Raw genomic sequence first — 6,943 nt, 5'->3', positions numbered from 1 at the left:
CTTCGAGATGATCTTCTGAAAAAAATAATTGTTCAAGTAAACGAAAGATTGGATAGTACAAAGGAAGACCATGCAACAACTTGGTTGAATGAATACATGCGAAAGCACAAATTTGCCCTATTTTTAGATAATATTTGGAAAACAAGTGTAGCCTCTTTGTTAGAGGAGTTTTTTGTGCTTCACTCTCCACACCACAAGTCTAACATCATTATTGTCACTTCCAGAACTAGCAATGTGCTCTCACAATTGGGTGTTCGGCCTTCATGACTCATCAAAGTGCAAGATTTGACTGAGGATGATGATTGCAGATTTTTTTTTTCTATGATTTTCCACATACCAATTGAATTTCGCCCATGAGTATTAACCAAGAAATAGCAACGAGTGTCTGCACGGAGTGTGTGGAACTTCCATTAGCCCTCAAAGTAATTAGGAAGGCAATGGTAAGTGTTAGTTTGTCAAATGAATAGGAATTGGCACTCAAGAAATTGCAGAATGATGTTACATGCTCTTTTTATGGTAGGTTGAGGCTAAGCTACGATACTTTGGCCGACGTGGCTGACTATGGCATTTCCTTGCAATTGTGCTTCCTCTGCCTTGCTTCTTTCTCAAAAGGTCATGTCATCTATTCTAATAATGTCAATGACTACTAGATTGGAGAAGGATTGGTGGCCAAGAAGGATCCTCTTTAAATCTTAGACACATACATCATTCTGTTAGCAGATCGATACCTTATTGAACCAATCCAAAAGGATTATGATAGAGAGGCAATCTGATTCAGGGTACTTGATGTTTTGCATGACTTAGCACAACAAATTGCTAAGAAGAAAGAAAAATACATCTTCCAAGCAAGCAAAAGCTTACAAAAGTTTCCTATGGTCGATTGTGTAGGACATATCAAAATTTCATTAGAAGATAACAGTTGGACTAGGGTTCCTAAAGAATTGAAGGTAAAACATAGGGGAGCGAATGCAAATAACTAACTAACACACAACCTTAAGTGAACATTATAGAGCTTCAACTCTTTCTATTTGCCATACAATAGAAATAAAAGATTAATAGATACATGATCATTCAAATCAATTAAGTAGAATCATACAATATTTCTACCATGCCACAAATAAATTAGATGAAGAGCTATTATTCAGTAGAACACAAAAAACAAAGAACTCTTGCTCTTACAATTAAATCTGCTCATAGAAAATGGAGCTTCTGCTCTCACAAAGAAAATAGATAGAGAATGTACTCAGACATAAGACAAGTTGTTTCTCTTACATATAAAACAAAACTTCTTTTTGTTTCCTTTGTGTGTTGCCTACGCTATTCAAGAATCTATATTTATAATGCCATTTCTCATACAAATATTGGTGAATTTCTCTATTATTGAGCATTATTGAGAAGGTCTACGTAGAAGCTACTGTCAACATAATAAATCACATTTGCAATGAGTCGGGATAAGGTTTATAAATGAGAATTTTAAAATTCTTAATGTTGAAGCTGCCACTTCTTGAATGTCAGTTACAGGTTAGTTGGGGGTTGGGATTACACATTCCAAAACTCCCTCTTAATCACAACAATCACCACTTAGGATACCAAAACAATCTCGTAGATATTCAAACTTTATTTTCCTAATGGCTTAGAGAAAATATCTGCATAATTATCTTCAAACCTACAATATTCCAAATACATTTCTCCATTGTTAATTACCTCCCTATTGAAATGGTATCTTGTATCTATGTGCTTGCTTCTCTTATGAAATACAAGATTCTTGGATAGTGCAATAGCTGAATTATTGTCACAAAAGACCTGTGTTGCTTCTTCTTGTTTACGCTTAAGATCTAATAATATTCTTCTCATCCAAATTGTCTGACATGCTGCTCCTGTAGCTGCTACATACTCTGCCTCTGTTGATGAAATATTTACAATGGGGGACTTCTTGGATGCCCATGATACTGCACATGTTCCAAAATGAAATACATATTGCTCAAAATAAAATGAGGCATCATGTTACATTTTAGAATTGCTTGAACTATTGTTGGATGCCCATGATACTGCACATGTTCCAAAAGGAAATACATATTACTCAAAATAAACTGAGGCACCATGTTACATTTTAGAATTGCTTGAACTACTGCTTATACAACATTACTTTTTCCTTATAGCTCTACAGAGCTAGACTCTTGGATGAGTAAGTTCCAGTATACAAAGGTGACCAATATATACAAAATTCAACAACTATGAATGTGTGGTCACATGGGTTTCTGTAAAATCATAAATATGGTTCCCAATTCAAGGTCTGGAAAACCTCTCATGTTAATGAGAATACAAGATAAGCTTTGGAAGGCAGAATAAGAGATAAGGTTGATAAATATCTTCATAATGTTGTAGGTTGTCTTCTATCAGGCAACATGTGAATGCATGATGGTAGTTGTGATTATATTTTCCAACACTCCCCCTTAATCACAACTACTATCATATATCTTCTTCTTTTTTAATCTTCCTCCGAGTGTTATTACAGTAATACAAACCATTGATTTCTCCTTCAAGAATGGATTCATTATACTCTTCAACTATCTTCTCTTTATCTCTAGTTATCTTCAACCTTTTCTCTTTTCAAAATACAAGTTCTATTAAACTAGGCTATAGTGTGCTACTTGATTTTACTCTTTCTCTCATCATAATCACCTTAAGATTTTGCATCTTATCCCTAATTAATAAAATTTTGAAATGGTTTTTAGATGACCATAAACTCTACACTCAAGGGGTTTTGGCTAACCACGAACCTCACATATAGTTGGTTTTAAATAACCACAAATTTCACATACAAGTGGTTTTAGATGACCTCAAACTTGCATACAAGTGGTTTCAGCTTACTAAAAAACTTTTATACATGTGGCTTTTGTTGGCCACAAACTTCAAAAATTGATGGGGAAATTGATTTATTTTGCACACACTTTCTAATTCATTACTCTAGGTTATGTTCATTGAATTTTATGCTTCTCCTTTAGTACCTACACTAATTATTGAGTCCATATATAAATGATTCATCTATCGAGACACATGCATAACCAGCCGTTGTGCTCGGTAGTTCTATAGGAATCATTTTCAGATACATGGTTCATCAATATGTTAAACTAAAACACTAGGGTGTCCACCTTTGTATGAATTTATTCCTCTATGTCTGAAGTTAGATCTGCCTCTGCTTCTAGCATAACTAATTGAAACTTGTGACTTAAAAGCATGCTCCAAAGAATAGTTAGAAGAATGACTGATCCTATGCTCATGAGAAATTAAAGAGGCATGGAGTTCATCTATAGAAAACTGAGAAATATTTTTGGTTTCTTCAATAGCCACAACAATAGATTCAAACTTTGTAGCTAGGCTCCTTAAAATCTTCTCAACTATTCTTCTATCTTCAAGGATCTCACTATGAGATCTAATCTGATTAACTAGTCCAATAACTTGAGTAAAAACTGAATCTGCAGACTCAGATTCCATCATACACATTGTTTCAAAATCTCTTCTTAAAATTTGTAATTTTTCTGTTTTCACTTTATCCATACCTTGGTATGCAGTTTAAAGGATGTCCCATACTTCCTTTGATTTTCTTGCTGCTGCAACTCTTGGAAAGATACTTTCATGTACTACCTAAAGAATGTAGAAAGGAGCCTTAGAATCTCTTTTTCTATTATCCTTCAATTTTGTGCTTGAGGTAGTTCTTCAAATTCTACTGCATCTCTAGGTTGAACAAATCCATTTTGTACAAGCTCCCATATATCTTGAGAGCAAAACAAAACCCTCATTGAAATTGAACAATACTCATATTTATTTCCACTAAACTGGGGAATCTGGAGATTTGTAAGACTTTTGCTAGAAGAAGATGCCATTGACTTGGCTCCAATACCAAATGAAGGTAAAACACAAGGGAGAGAATGCAAATAACTAACTGACACACAACCTTATTTGAACATTATAGAGCTTCATCTCTTTCTCTTTTCCATACAATAGAAATAAGATCTTAATAGATACATGATCATTCAAATCAGGTAAATAGACTCATACAATATTTCTACCATGCCACAAATAAATTAGATGAACAACTCATATTCAGTAGAACACAAAATACAAAGAACTCTTGCTCTTACAATTAAAACCGAAGTCATAGAAAATAGAACTTCTTCTCTAAAAAATAAAATAGGTCAAGAATCTACTTAGACATAAGATAAGCTGCTGCTCTTACATGTAAAACAAAACTTATGTTTGTTTCTTCTGTGTGTTGTCTATGCTACCCAAGCATCTATATTGATAATGCCATTTCTCATACAAATATTGATGAGTTTCTATATTATTCAATATTATTCAGAAGGTCTATGTAGGAGCTACTGTCAACATAATAAATCACATTTGTGGTGAGTCAGGATAAGGTTTGTAGATAGAGATAAGGTTTATAAATGAGAATTTTGAAATTCTCAATCTTGAAGCTGTCGCTTCTTGAATGTCTGCAATGATGGCAGCTACAGGTTTGTTGGGGGTTGGGATTACACATTCCAACAAGAATTCCGAGCTCCTTATATCCACTCCCTGCTACTCTCTTCTAATCCTTCTTTGACGAAAATTATGAAATAAGTGATTGGTAGTATGACCGCTCTCAGGGTCCTAGATTTGTCATGGACCGCCCTCCAGTCGTTGCCAAAAAAGATGGGATGTTTGAAGTGTTTAGTTTACCTCAGGTAATCCTTTGTACCACTCAAGAGACTTCCCAACTATGTCATCGCTCTTAAAAACCTGCAAATATTAGATCTTTATCGATCTGATATTATATTACACAACTCCCCTCCGATATTTCTAAGTTGACTTCTCTAAAACTGTTTGATGTTAGTTTCTGCAAATATCTACAGTGCATGTCTTACATCCCTGGAGTACCTTGATGCATTTGCTTCTTTAAATATATAGTGGAACAAGTGCAGAAGGGATTGGCTTCCAATTAGTGATTTGGGCACCCCAAACAAACTAAAAAGGTTGGGGCTTTATAATAATGGTGATATAATTTAGAAAGGAATGTTGGGAGCCATGAAGTAGGTGGAATATCTATGTATGCATCTGATGGGTATGAAAAGCCTACCACAAGATATAATTTCCATGTCAAAATTGAGAAAACTTTTCTTAACATGTCCTCAATTACTCCAAATAGAAAATTCATTTTGTGAATTTAAAAATCTGGGCTATCTTAGTTTGTTCGATTGTGTAATGTTGAAACAACTCCCTAACTTGCACAATCTCTCAAGTCTAAAGCACCTGCATCTCATTGAGTGCTCCAACATTGAGAAGTTTCCAGAGGAATTTGGCAAGAGGGGAGGATTTCCTAAGTTGGAGGTATTTTTAGCGGTGAAGTTGAGGAAGATGGAGCACTTCCTTCATGTGAATTTGGCAATAATGCAGTGTGAGGCATTGCAAAGGCTACCACAGTGTTATTGGAATTTGAAGAGTATAGAGAAGATAAGAGTGTATGGTTGTTCAAATGTTCTACTTGTGATGACAAAGGTAGAAAACTTTATCAAGATAAAGATAGCATTATCTACGATAGAAACTCATAAATCGGAAGAGCGCTACCATGATATTCTTCAGCGGGGTGAACATTTTTGTTGTGGTGAATTTTGGTGTAGTGAGATGTTTCAGCTTTTTCTTGGTATTAATCGATTTTATTTGTTCTAAATTATTTCATTCAAAATAGTGGTATATAAATAATTTAAATATTATGTTTAATAAAAGTTGAAGATTATTTCAAAATAATATATGTAATTGGAAAATAAAAGTTTTTTAGTTAATGTTTTTATTCTTGTAATTTATATAACTTTATATATTATAAATTTATCATTGTGATTTGACAATTTTTTGTTATACATTGTGTTAAGATCGATTCACTTCAATATGTGTCTTGTTAATTTAAATAATATTATATAACTCAAATTTGTTTGTATTTTGAGTCATATGATGTGACTTAATCTACAATTCTCATTTTGAGTTATATTATTCAAGATAATTGTACGTAATTATTTAGTATTACATAGTTATTCAACAAGATTTTTCTCTCATGGAAAGCAAAGAAAAATACAAACCAATAGGAGCGAAAGGTCTTGCCAGATAAGCAAAGTAATCCACTAGCTTGTCTTAAAAGTTAAACATCATCTCAGCATTTGATATTTCATAGAGACCTTGTTAGACAATAAAATTAATTAGTAAGTAAAGAAAATAACCTATAGAAACAAATCAATTTGATGAGGCAAGGCATTATAGAACTTTTTAAATAACAAATTTGATTCCCTTTGCTTACTGACTACTTTTTCTTTGTTGTTCTGTCCACTAAAATGATGATCACTAAGCTTCTTTGGTCATGCAGGGACCAATTTTCTCTACTTGACGAGACTACGTGTGAAAGCCATGCTTGAGGAAATATGTTCCAAAGAAGATTCCACCCCCACTCCAACGGCTAAGCCTGTTATCATGAATTTTCTAGGGTTGTAATTTTCTGCATATTTTTGGGTATTTGAACAGAAAAAGTCAAAAGGGTAGATAGAAACAATAAAGGCCAGTTGCTCAAACCTACCTCATGGGCAAAAATAGAATGAACATTGAATAAATTGAAAAATTAAAATTGTTTTAGATTTATTTAAGATATATATAATAATCATGTAATTATTAGATTCAGAAACTGATTCATGATTTGATATACATGAGTAGCTTGTCATTGATATTTACAACCAAATTTTATTTGTTGATAAGATTCATTTATCATTGTATCTATCCAACTATTCAATGTTTGACCCATCCATTTTAGCACCTACAAGTTATCAACCTCACTCTGGGATATCAAATGTCTAGGATATTTGTAGAACAAATAGGTACAAATGCCATTCGAGCTATTAAATCTTTTACAAAAAAAATTTGA

Source organism: Cryptomeria japonica, chromosome 5 (genome assembly GCF_030272615.1).
Source record: "Cryptomeria japonica chromosome 5, Sugi_1.0, whole genome shotgun sequence".
Taxonomy (NCBI): domain Eukaryota; kingdom Viridiplantae; phylum Streptophyta; class Pinopsida; order Cupressales; family Cupressaceae; genus Cryptomeria; species Cryptomeria japonica.
This window is presented reverse-complemented; position numbering follows the sequence as displayed.